The sequence below is a fragment of the Macaca fascicularis genome, chromosome 11 (genome assembly GCF_037993035.2).
Source record: "Macaca fascicularis isolate 582-1 chromosome 11, T2T-MFA8v1.1".
In the NCBI taxonomy this organism is placed as follows: Eukaryota; Metazoa; Chordata; class Mammalia; order Primates; family Cercopithecidae; genus Macaca; species Macaca fascicularis.
The window spans coordinates 126,358,843-126,372,288 of NC_088385.1; the positions used below are offsets into that span (position 1 = coordinate 126,358,843).

The 13,446-nt window shown below is 43.8% G+C and overlaps 1 protein-coding gene across 1 annotated transcript in view; it reads left to right on the forward strand.

Annotated features, from left to right (window-relative positions):
- Nucleotides 1-13,446, forward strand: part of CCDC60 (coiled-coil domain containing 60) — a 207,481-nt gene that overhangs the window by 25,059 nt on the left and 168,976 nt on the right. The window lies entirely within an intron of this gene.

Genomic DNA, 13,446 nt, shown 5'->3' on the forward strand with positions numbered 1-13,446 from the left:
TTAGCGGGTGTGGTGGCACATGCCTGTAATCCCAGCTACTCGGGAGGCTGGGGCAGGAGAATCGCTTGAACCCAGAAGCTGGAGGTTGCAGTGAGCCGAGATCGTGCCACTGCACCCCAGCCTGGGCAATAGAGCCAGCCTCCGTCTCAAAAAAAAAGAAAAGAAAAAAGAAAAAACAGAAATTGGCAGGATTCCAGCATTCCAAGGTGTCAGCCATGTATGAGAGCTCAAGTTGCTCCACATCCTCATCAAAATTTAGTCTTCCTTATTTTAGCCTCTCTGGTGAGTGTGTAGTGATACCTCATTGTGCTTTTAACCTGAATTTTCCTGCTGAGTAATGTTGTTGAGCAACTTTTCATGTTGTTACAGATAATTTGGATTCCTCTTTTGTGAATGCCTGTTTGAGTCTTCTGTCTTTGCAAAATTTTGTCTTTTGTTATTGATTTTAAGCGTTCTTTATATAGTCTAGGTATGAGTCCTCTGTGTGTGTGTGTATTCACGAAGTGCCTTTTTATTCCTTTAATGGTGCCTTCTATAAGCAGAAATTCTTAAATTTAACAAAGTCAAATTTATCCATTCTCTTTGTTATAGTTGGAGCTGTTTTTCTATATTTATTAGAAAGCCACAAGACACAGCTCTTAATATTGCTTTAAACAGTCAGTATTCTATCCAGACATTCCTACGTTTGCTCCATCTGGTCTCATCATTCTATTCTGTGGGCACCTGTTTCCATCTGGGATCCACTTTTTTAGTGTTTCCTGTAGTGCAGACTTGCTGGTGGTGAGGAATTTCCTGAGCTTTTGTAGGTGCGAAAATACCTTTATTTTGCTACCATTTTTGAAAAATACTTTTATTGGATACAGAACTGTAGATGAGCAGGTTCTTGGGATTTGCGGGGTTTGGGGTTTTCATTTTTTAGCACTTTAAATATGTCATTCTGTTGTTTTATGTCTTTCATAATTTCTTTTTTTTTTTTTTTTTTTGAGACGGAGTCTCGGTCTGTCGCCCAGGCTGGAGTGCAGTGGCCGGATCTCAGCTCACTGCAAGCTCCGCCTCCCGGGTTCACGCCATTCTCCTGCCTCAGCCTCCCGAGTAGCTGGGACTACAGGCGCCCGCCGCCTCGCCCGGCTAGTTTTTTTTGTATTTTTTAGTAGAGACGGGGTTTCACTGGGTTAGCCAGGATGGTCTCGATCTCCTGACCTCGTGATCCGCCGGTCTCGGCCTCCCAAAGTGCTGGGATTACAGGCTTGAGCCACCGCGCCCGGCCGTCTTTCATAATTTCTAAGCAGCACTCTTCACTCTCTGAAATTTAGTTCTTGTTTTGCTTCCACGACTCTCCAGTGCCTTAGAAAATATGACCCTTGTAATTTATCTTTCATCTTCTCATTGTTGCAATGAAAACAATAGACTTTCACTAACTGCCACAACCTACTCAGAAATTGAAAACAAGCTTTAATTTGGGGGAGTTTCGAGCTAGGATATTTGCTTCCCTTCCTTCTTCTCTCCTTCCTTCTTTCTTTGTTTTGACTTTGACATACTCATTTATTTTTAATCAACTTTTTGAGGTGTAATTTACATACAATCAAATGGACACATTTTAAGTCTACAGTTCAATGAGATTTGACAATTGTATGCACCCATGTAACTACCATCCCAATCAAGATATAGAGCATTTTTATAGTCCCCAAAAGACCTCTCGCACCCATTTGAAGTCAATCCACTCCTCCTACCCTAAAACCCAGGCAACCCCTCATCTATACTCTATCACTGTAAGTTCATTCTTTTTCTGTTTTCCAATTTCCTATAAATCGAATCACATAGTATATGCCCTTCTGTGTCTTGCTTCTTTCATCCAACATGTTTTTGAGACCTATCATGTTGTTGGACATCTCAGTGGCCTGCTCTCTTTTATTACTGAATAATAATATGAATCATACGAATATAAGAGAGTTTCTCCATTCGCCTGTTGATGCACAGCTGGGTCCGTTCCAGTTTTTCCTCCTTTTAAAAATCTGAGAAGATCAAAGTAATTTGCCGGTGCATCTTATAATTGATGCCCACACTGGTAACAGAGCACAGACTCCATGTTTGTGTAAGATGCAGCCTGGACAGGGGGATCTCCCATTGGACAACCTCAAGCATAATGAGTGTTGCAGAAAGGCAAGCACAGGCTGTCACAGGAGCAAACAGCAGGAAGACCTCGTTTTGTTCAGAGATTCAGGAAAAGCTCCCTGAAAAAGCATTTGAGATGAGAGCCAAGGATGACAAGGATGACTGGGAGTGAATGATGCGAAGACTGAGACAGGCTCTGAGGTGTATAGAAAACTCAGTGGACATGGAAGGCAGATGAAAATTAGTATATCACCAAACATCTACACAGTGAGGCAGACGTTGTGATAGACATTTCTTAAAAATATTATTCCCTTTAATCCTCAGAACACCTGTGAGAAGTATACTAAGCTCCATTTTATGAACGATGAATCAGATTCAAGGAGATGAGGTAACGTGTCCCAGGTGACAGCATTAGTGGTGATAGCAGGATTTGAACCCAGCTCTCTCTGACCTCAAAACTCATGCTTCCTCCCTGTCCTGAGACCAACCCTGGTTAGACTGATTGCAAAGGAGATGGAACAAAAGGGACAGATTCAAGAAGGATCAACATGTTCCTGGCAGTAATGAACACTAAAAAAAGTTCTATTTACTGAATGAATAAATGTCCAAGGAAAGGAAATCCTTTAGCATATTGTCTGTGTTTCCTCATTTGTATTTAGTTCATTGTTTAAATTAAAAATAAAGACACTGATGACTGACAAATTTATTAAATCGTATGCAGTCTACCCTGAAATTGTCACATTATACAAATGTAGACGTGTGTGTGTGTGTGTGTGTGTGTGTGTGTGTGTGTGTTTTGTTTTGCAGTCAGAGGCAAGAGCTAAAAGAAAGCAAGATCAGAGAAATACCAAGAGGTGTTTACAAACTAAAGGGCAAAGGGATCTATCAGTTAACCAAACCAAGATAAATAGAACTGCCAATTAACTTTATATTCTCAGAAGCAGTACGCAAAGAACGCTGCCTGAACAATGAAAGTGTTGCTGCAAGCTTTCATATTTGGTGTTGTCTGCATGCAATTTGTTTCTTTTACATAGAAATATGTGGTATTAACAGAGGAATGTGATTAGAATACCAGCGGAAGCTCTCTTTGATAGGAGACACACAGGCAGGCGCCTAACAGCCTATGGAGATCAAGACAGTTTCTCTCCAGTAAACTCACAAATTGCGGGGAACATGATCTGCTTAATAAGTAAAGGGCAAAGGGGCCAAGATTATAATGTTGAAAAGATCCAGGCTTCCCACCTGGAGTCCTGGCCTCACAGTAATAATAAGAATAAAGATGTATTGAGATATATCTATAGCTAACTATATAAATAGACAGATAGATATACACACATACACTGCGCTAAGATGCTTCACGTGAACTCCCTCATTTCACCCCCAAACAACCACAGGGTAGATGATTTATCCCCATTTTAGATACAAGAAAATTCTAATTAGTACGTCACTGAAGATCTACACAGTAATACAGATGTTGCGTTAGACATTTTAAAAAAATATTCCATTTAATCCTCAGAACAGCTGTGAGAAGTATACTAAGCTCCATTTTATGAATGAGGAATCAGAGTCAAGGAGATGAGATAACATGTCCCAGGTGACCGTGTTAGCGGTCATAGCAGGATTCGAACCCAGCTCTGTCTGTCTTCAAAACTCATGTTTAGGAGACTCTTCTGCTTTCCACCAAAGCCCTTGATTTTAACCTTTGCTGTCTCCTGAATCCACACTTCTCATGAAGGAAGAGCAAGGTGGAGATGGGATAGGGCAAAGGATGACTGACTCTCTGACTGGAGAGGCTGGGAAACCCTCATTTTCACACACACACAGAAAACTGTGCCCTGGGTGGGGGCGGGGGCTCCATGAGAAAATCAAGTAGCAAGAGAGAGTCTTAACATGCTTAGATGTCATGTGCCCATTCTCCTGATTTAATGGATGATAAAACTGAGATCCAGGACAAGGGTAGTGAGACAGTGAGGGTCTCTTAGAATGAGTACAGCCTCAGGGACCCACCCCATGTACCCGTGGGATCAAGACGAGCCAGAGGACACCTCCTAGGTAAGAACAGAAGGAATAGAAAAATCTTAGGGTTTCTTGTTGTTGTTGTTGTTGTTGTTGTTGTTGTTGTTGTTGTTGTTACAGAGTCTCGCTCTGTCACCCAGGCTGGAGTGCAGTGGCACAGTCTCGGCTCACTGCAACCTCCACCTCCCAGGTTCAAGCGATTCTCCTGCCTCAGCCTCCCAAGTAGCTGGGATTACAGGCATCCGCCACCATGCCTGGCTAATTTTTGTATTTTTAGTAGAGACGGGGTTTCACCATGTTGGATAGGCTGGTCTCAAACTCCTAACCTCAGGTGATCCACACGTCTCAGCCTCCCAAAGTGCTGGGACTACAGGCATGAGCCACTGCACCTGGCCTGAAAACACTTATATTGTACTCACTATGTGCCAGACACAATTCTAACCACTTTTTCACAGATTAACTCAGTCTTCAAACAATCCTAAAAATTAGATAGGATTATTTCCTGCATTTTACAGATGAAGAAACTGAGGCACAGAGAGATTAAGAGGACTTGCACAAGGTCATGCAGGGCTATAGTCCTATCCTCTGAAGTAAGTTTAACCCTCTCCAGAAAGAGCCCTTGAGTCTCCTTCTTCTTGTTCCTTCAAAGTCACTCATAGCTTTCCTTCCCTACATGATAATCCCACCTCCTATATCCTCTAAGTCCCCCAAACTCTGCATTTGAAATATTATAGGATCTTCACATATCTATTTGATAGTATAGAATGAGATGTCTATTTTAGTGTTTGTGTGCCTGAGTTATGGAGGTCTGAGTCCCAGGTTTGCCCTTAGCTGTGACCTTGGGTAAGCTTAGTACAATGTAGAGGTCAACATGACAGCTCTGCCCAAAAGTCCATGAAGTGACAAACAGATAAACAAGATATAGCATGTCCATACAGTGGAATATTATTCAGCCATGAGAAGGAATGATATACTAATACAAGCTGCAACAGGGAAGAACCTTGAAAACATTCTTCAAAATAAAAGAAGCCGGTCACAAATGTCATATGGTCACATCATATGACATGATCCATTTTTATGAAAGTACAAACCAGGGAAATCTATAGCGACAGAAAGTAGATTTGGGGTTTCCAGGGGCTCAGAAGCCTGGGGGGATAATGAGGTAATATAGAAAGGGTTTTTTTTTTTTATTTGATGAAAAGTTTCTAAAATTGATCATGGTGATGGTTGCACATATCTGTGAGTCTATTAAAAACTGTTGGCGAGGTGGTGGGCGCCTGTAGTCCCAGCTACTCGGGAGGCTGAGGCAGGAGAATGGCGTAAACCCGGGAGGCGGAGCTTGCAGTGAGCTGAGATCCGGCCACTGCACTCCAGCCTGGGCGACAAAGCGAGACTCCGTCTCAAAAAAAAAAAAAAAAAAAAAAAAAAAAAACTGTTGAACTGTACACTTTAAATGGGTGAGTTGTATTGTGTATGAATTATATGTCAATAAATCTGTTTTTTCTGAAGTAAAAAAGAAGAACAAGAAGAAGGAGGAGGGGGAGGAGGAGGGAGGGGGGAGGAGGAGGAGGAAAGAAGGAAGAAGGAGAGAAAAGAAGGAGGAGGAGGAGGAGGGGAAGGGGAGGAGGAGGAGGAGGGGGAGGTGGAAGATGGAGGAAGGGGGAGGAGAGGAAGGGAGAGGAGAGGAGAGGGAGGGGGAGGAGGGGAGGGGGAGGGAGGAAGGAGAGGAGCTTGAGGAGGGGGAGGAGGAGGGGGAGGAAAAGAAGAAGAACCCTCTGATGCAAGAATTCCTGGGTTCAAGCCCCAGAGCTGCCATTTTATAGCTGTACAACCTTGAGCTACTGGCCCAAACCTCATTTTTCTTGTCTAATAAATATTAGCTGAGAATGATTGTAAATGATGTTAAAATGTTTAGCAACCAGTATGGCTAGGACACCGGACCCGCCATTAACCCTTTTGTTGCTGGATCATGTGAAAGTCCAAGGAGCTTGCTGGAGAGGGACTGGAGTGGTCAGGGGAACACAGCGGGGTACTCTTGGCCTCACATTCATGAATTACGCCTTCCCACTTCTGAGCTGAGAATTTGCAGCCATGGGGGAAGCCATCTAAAATTAGGTTTGTCATCAGCAGCTTCTAAAGGTTGTACCAGTAGCCTCAACTTTCCAATACATGCCCTTTTGCCCTTTAGCACCATTTTGCAGTGCAGCTAGTTCCATGTAATTAACACAAGTTCATAAATGTGCCCACCTTGGGTTTCCATGACAATCCCTGCTCGTAATTAACGTGGCCCGGTTGCATCTCTGCGCTTCGGTTCAGGCCAACCTCCACTTAGTCACCACTTTATTTGTAATAGCCCAAATTTAATTGGTGCTAATTATTTCTCTTTCTATGCTGGTGTTAACCTGATCGTTTTGTAGTTCTTTTTCCCCCATTTCCTCTTGTTTTTCTAAACTAACATCTAGAGAGGATGAAGAAAGAGGAGTGGGTGGGGAGAGACAATGCCTATTCTCTTTGGTGACAGAGGAAGAACTGTGGAAAGGTAAGAGTCTCAATATCCAACCACACAGTGAGGTCTCAGCTGGTAGAACTCAAGGCTGCAGAACTAGGGATACAGGAGGTAAAAGCAGGCGTGCAGGTTGGTACGAGAGAAGAAAATAACACAAGCATGACCTTACAGGAGGCCTTCCTTGCCTGTGCTGGAGGAATGAACGCCAAATCCAGGCCTGAGAAGTAGCCATATTTGGAGAGAAAGACACTCGCAATGTAGGTTTCAAAAAGATTTACAATGCACAAAGCACCAAGCTCATCTCCAAGGAAGTCTCTCCTTTCAATCCAGAAAAGGGTGGACGCTGCAAGTGCAGAGCTGACAAACAGCATTCCTGGGGGATGGGAGAAGCTCTCTAGTTTTATTGGGTTAGAAAAAACACTTGTATTGCATTACATTTCTTACATCTGCAGAGCGCCAGAGATTCAGAGGGCTGCAGAACTTTAAAGCCCAGTGAATCCTTGAAAGCTAATGTAAGCTCCCTGGCGATCATCTTGCCAGAGAAACAGTGATGCATAGTGGTTAAGAATATGGACTTGCTCACTGGCTGTGCAACCACAGGCAAGTTACTTTGCCTCTCTGAGCCCCACAGTCTCCATCTACAAATGGAGAAAATAATAGTACTTAGCTCATGGGGTTGTTAGGAGGATGTTAGGAGGATGTAATTAGTTCGTGGGGTTGTTAGGAGGTTAATGTGTTGAAGCAGCATCCCGTATGTTGTGTTTGTTAATTACTATTGCCTGCTGCCTCCCAGTACCCAGCACAGGGCCTGGCCTGGAGCAGGTGCCAGTAAATGGTTGTTGAATGAATGAATGTGGTGAAATGGGGGTTCAGAGGCTTGCCAAGGGCATCAGTAAGTGCCTCAATTATTCAGAATTTTGCCTTTTAATCCACCACCTGAAAGCAGGGATTTCAAATGTAAATGTCTTCAAGACCTAGGCAGGAAATACAAATGAGTAAATTCAGCTTGGGGATAAGGACGTATACCTCCCTATCAAACACAAGAAGACACCAGGCCAGACCAGCTTTGAGGCCGCTTCAGGAAAGGTGGTCACTTAATGTGTTCCAACGTGCCTGAACCTGTCCGATGCCTGATTCAGTCCCATAAGCCCAACCTCGCACTCAGACAATTCCAAACAACACAATCCATTTCTAAAGTTCAATTTCTCTCCAACCCACAGAATCCATAGTGAATTAAGGAAAGCGTATCAAATATAATCATGCACTATTGTTAAGTTCTTGGCAAAGTTGCCAAATGTCAGGCAGACAGCGTAACACATGGTGCATTCCACGTCCGGCACTATGGCTTAAGTTGTCATGATAATGAATTGCCGTGCTCACTTAGGCTTGGGAATAGATCCAGAATATCATGTCAAGTTGAGAAAGGAAGTACCTCGCAAAGGTGACACCTTGTACCTCATTTGCAAGGCAACAATCCCAAACACACATCAGAGGTATGGATAGATGAGAGAAGGTTATTTTCAACACAGCTCTTTAAAACTGTACGTGAGGGCCTGAAATCCATGTGAAGGGGTCACATGGACCGAGCAGTCCACTCCTCCCTGCTCATCTCAGGAACAGCTCTGACATCTCACCAACCACCTAGGCCTTGAACGCTGAAATGTAGAAGCTCATTAATAATTTAAGCCTGGAAGTAGGGGGGCATTCATCAAAAACACTTACTCTTCAACAATTTGGTTTAGAATATGAGGCAGGCATAATGGCTCATGCCTGTAATCTCAACACTTTGGGAGGCTGAGGCAGGAGGATCACTTGAGCCTAGGAGTTTGAGGCCAGCCTGGACAACATAGTGAGACCCCATCTCTACAAAATAATTTCAGAAAACTTAGCCAGGTATAGTGGCACACCCCTGTAGTCCCAGGTACTTAAGAGGCTGAGGTGGGAGGATCCTTTGAGCCCAGGAGGTTGAGGCTGCAGTGAGCCATGATCATAGCACAGCACTCCAGCCTGGGTGACAAAGTGAGACACTGTCTCTAATTTAAAAAATAAAATAAAATAGTAGCTTTTTAATCACCCTGGGCCTGGACCCTAATGCCTCAGCATTTGGATGGGTTGGTTCTGTCTACCTGATTCCATTTCTTGAGACAGCCTTGTGTTTCTTCATTAAACCACCATCACTGGGAACTTGATTCCTTCTATGGGGTAACAAGATCAGATCATGACATTGTGTCTCCATCAGCACAGTAGATACTTGAGATAATTAACAAAAAAATGCAAGACACTGTCCCCATCCCAAGAGGTACCCATGTCCAATAGGAGAGAGGGGAGGAAGGGCTCAAAGCCAGAAAATTCCAGGGATTTTTCTCCAGAGCCCAAATCTCATAGTTCCCAACCTATTCCTAAGGCCTGGATAGAGCAGTGGCTCAATAAATAGTTGTGGAATGAATGAGTGAATGAATGACTCAGTCTGCTTTGTGTCAGAAAAAAAACAGCTACCCTTATAGTCAGAGCTGGGTTAGAATTCCATGTCTACTGCTTAAAGGCCATCAAATCTTAGTCAAGACACTTCTCTTTTCTGAGCCTGCAGTTTTCCCATTGGTGGGATCTCAGAAGCCCTCCCAAGCTGCTGCTTTGATTTTCTAAAACAAACCACAGCATCCATCCAGTTCTTCAGGCAGCTCTGTTTCCTATCCCCAGAGTTGTTCATTTCTTTAGGAATAGGTTTTTCTCCAGGCTTTAAGAAACAAACCATCTTGGAATTCTTCCTGCAGAGCTTGGCCAGGAGTTCCCCGCCCTGGTTCTGGGAAGAGTCCATCCACTACAGCCCACATCCATTATTAAAAGGGGCTTGTGCTGAGGCCCTGTGATGATCGCACCCAAGGACTCTCTCAATCTGGTGATCCCAGGTGGGAGGTGGCATTAGGACAGAGGTTAGAATGGCAGGTAAGCATGATCTTAGGCCAGGCGCGGTGGCTCACCCTGTAATCCCAGCACTTTGGGAGGCCAAGGCGGGTGGATCACTTGATGTCAGGAGTTTGAGACCAGCTGGGCCAACATGATGAAACCCTGTCTCTATTAAAAATACAAAAAAAAATTAGCCCAGGGTGGTGAATCATGCTTGTATTCCCAGCTACTTGGGAGGCTGAGGCAGGAGAATTGCTTAAGCCCAGGAGGCAGAGGTTGCAGTGAGCTGAGATCACACCACCGCACTCCAGCCTGGGTGACAGCAAGACTGTGTCTCAAAAATAAAAAATAAGAATGGCAGGTAAGCATGATCTTTAAGAGTTAGGCTAGCCTGGGCTTGAAGCCAGGCTCCTCAACTTACTGGCTATGCCACTTTGACTCTCTGAGCTCTGATCTGCAAAACTGGGGCATAATGTCAATCTCTCAAGAGACTGTGAGGTTTAGAGCTGACGCATAGAGCCCTGGTAACTAGGAACCACCCTCCCATACCATGGCCTCCAGGGTCCTGGGGTAACATAAATCAAGACAGAGACAGTCACTGGGAAAAATCTCAGAGATTTGATTGACACATAATCCCCCACATTATGGAAGTTAGGCAGTGCCGTAGTCCAAAGATGCTTCTGGAAAATGCTTCAGTCTTCAACTTCCACCTACGAATCCCCACTCAGAGAGATATCTTGGTGCTTGAGTCCTCCCGCCTTATCAGCAGGCATGACATAGATATCACACAACACCTGGGCCCTAGAGATGGTTGCACAACCCACTAAACAAGCCACAATACCTGGGCCTTAGAGGTTGCTGCACACGCCATGGTGACACGCAGGGTAATTTTAAATGGACAGCCACTTTTACTCTTCATTGTTTATGATGTGTTAATTTCAATAGTGCATTAGGAAAACTCTAACAAGCACTTTCAAAAGCATAATGTCCTGGATATTATTGCTTAGGAGAGAACTAAAGTAGATACTTAAGGGTTTTTTTTTTGTTTAATGTTACTATAAAGAAAAATATTAATAGTAAAAGAGGCAGTGCATGAGTACCACAACAGATTATGATGATTGTAAGTGAAAGTTTGAATTTTGGGAAACGTGGAATCAGGAGGAGGGAGAAATGTCAGGTTTAAGCTACCGAGTGGGTGGTGTCTCCATTACAACGCACTGAAATGCAGTCAAGGTGGCTGACCTCGATCTAACCCTGGAGCAACTTTAACTTCCTGATGCTAAATGGGGAGCTCAGAATATAACTCCAACTAACTCCCTTACAGTCATAAAATGCCTAGCACATAGCATTTACTCAGTAAATAATCTGTGATTATTTTGGTGGTGCTTAAGAGAACACTGATTGACCAAAAGGAAAGCTGGCTCCAATCACTCTAAACCCCACCAGCAGCTATGTGACTCTGAGCCAGTTACTTAACCTCTCTGAGCCTCAGTTTCCTCATTTGCAAATAGGGGTTTTCATCAGTCCAACCCTGCTTATCACAATTGAGGCACTGTCAATAGAAGCTTGCTGCCAAACCACTTACTACGTGCCTCTGAGTGTGGGACCGTGTCTGGCACCGTACTGAGCAATTTCAGCAAAGAGGAGCAGTGTGGTGGACTTGAAACTGCACTGGTGAAAGTTTATGCTTTAGTTTTGCCACCAAAAATCTGTGCAAACTTATGCAAGATACTTTCTCTCCTGGGGGGGTGTTAGTTCCCTCATCCGTAAAATGAGATGGGAGGGTCCCCCTTCATTTCCACAAGTTCTCATTAATAGAAGCTTGGCTTAGCCTCTTTTCTAGCCATCCAGATGTTTCTAAAATATACCAGCTCTGACATGGCAGAGACCAAACATGTGGATGATTGACTACATTTTTCACGTTTCATTTGTCATCTAGACAGGCTTTAAGTACGTGGATAATGAACCTGGAATTTCAAATGAACCTAAGCCAATTCCTTTCTCACTCTCTTTGAGGCAAGAAAGGTTTCTTTGAAGGAAATGAAGAGAACTTTATCTTTTTTTTTTTTCTACTCCTGACAGGACACCAGCTCTTGCCCAGGGGCCGAGTGGTAGGAAGGCAACTCACCACAGGGAGAAAACCTATGCTGAAGGGGCAGTTTTCTGTGCTGGTTAGATACACAGACTTTGAAATTCCAAAAGCTCTGGGTTCTAATCCCAGCTCTGCCTCTTAATGGCTGTTAGACTTTCATCTAGAGACTTAAGATCTGAGGGCCTTCCCGCCCTTATATGGATAATACTACCTTTGTCACTGGGTTATTGTGACGATTAAATAGATTAAAATATTAAATATAATGTATTACACCACTCCTCCATGGCAGCCATGAAGAAACTACCTATATGGGTCAGTGCTATTACTCTCCCCCATTTTACAGATGAGAAAACTGAGGCACAGAGAAGTTAATTGACTTGTCCAACTTCAGAGGTAGTAAGTATGGAGCTAGGAAAGGAAACCTGATAGAAATCATAAAGACAAATACATAGGTAGTTACAATCTGGATGGGAAAGGGTATGATGAGAAATGCTATAGAGGGGTGGTGGTGTTCCCGGAAAGGGGTCTTGATCGAGACCCCAAGAGAGGGTTCTTGGACCACACAGAAGAAAGAATTCGGGGCAGTTCATAGAGTAAAGTGAAACCAAGTTTATCAGAGAAGTAAAAACACAAAAGAATGGCTACTCCACAGGCAGAACGGAGGCATGGGCTGCTTAACTGAGTGTATTTATAGTTAGTTCTTGATTATATGCTAAACAAGGGGTGGATTTTTCACGAGTTTTCTGGGAAAGGGGCAAGCAATTCCCAGAACTGAGGGTTCCTCCTCCTTTTAGACCACATAAGGATCATTTCTGGTTGTTGCCTTGGCATTTGTAAACTGTCCTGGCGCTGGTGGGAGTGTCTTTTAGCATGCTAATGCACTATAATTAACATAAAATGAGCAGTGAGGACGACCAGAGGTTACTTTCATTGCCATCCTTGTTTTGGTGGGTTTTGGCTGGCTTCTTTACCGCATCCTGTTTTATTAGTAGGGTCTTTGTGACCCATATCTTGTGATACCAGTCCTGCCAACCGCCTATCTCATTCTGTGACTAGGAATGCCTCACCTCCTGGGAATGTAGCCCAGTTGGTCTCAGCCTCATTTTACCCAGTCCCTATTCAAAATAGGGTCGCTCTGGTTCCAGTGCCTCTGATGGTGGGGTTTAGAGATGACGTGTCTTAAGAATGTGTCTATATGGACAGAAACTTTTGCCCCAGTGATGTGCTGGTAAATGTTTAACAACCAGCTTTATAGAAAAAAACAAACAATCAAGCAAAAAATTCTAATTTGTAATGTTTGTTTGCCAATTTCTGTGGTATAAATATTCCCACTGTGACCAATTTCAAGCTATTGATCACTGAACAAAGAATTGGGAAGAAGATGCATACAATCAGTTCTCACACAATCACTCTCACCAGCTAGTACACCATTGCTTCCTCCCCACTGGACCTGAAAGATCCCCCTGGGCTGTCTTTGCTGGGCCACATCCCTCCACCTTAGCTACTGACCCGTCAGAGAATGTCCCCATACAAATAACATGTGTCCATGAGCCCGTCCCCCCAACTGTCTCTCTATGAATAGCTCACTGAGGGCTGTGTTTTATTTAATCAATCAAAATAACAGGGTGTGGGGTCAGGGAGTGAGGGACCAGAGTCCTTCCTCCACCTAAACTGCTCCCTGTATATGACAAAGACAGTTTTCAGCAGAATGAACAGAAATAGAGCCGTGGAGGGAAGTGGCTTGGATGTCATGAAAATTTAATATGTTTCTGATGCATGCAGGATGCAATGTGGGGAAGTGGGTGAGCCAGAAGGC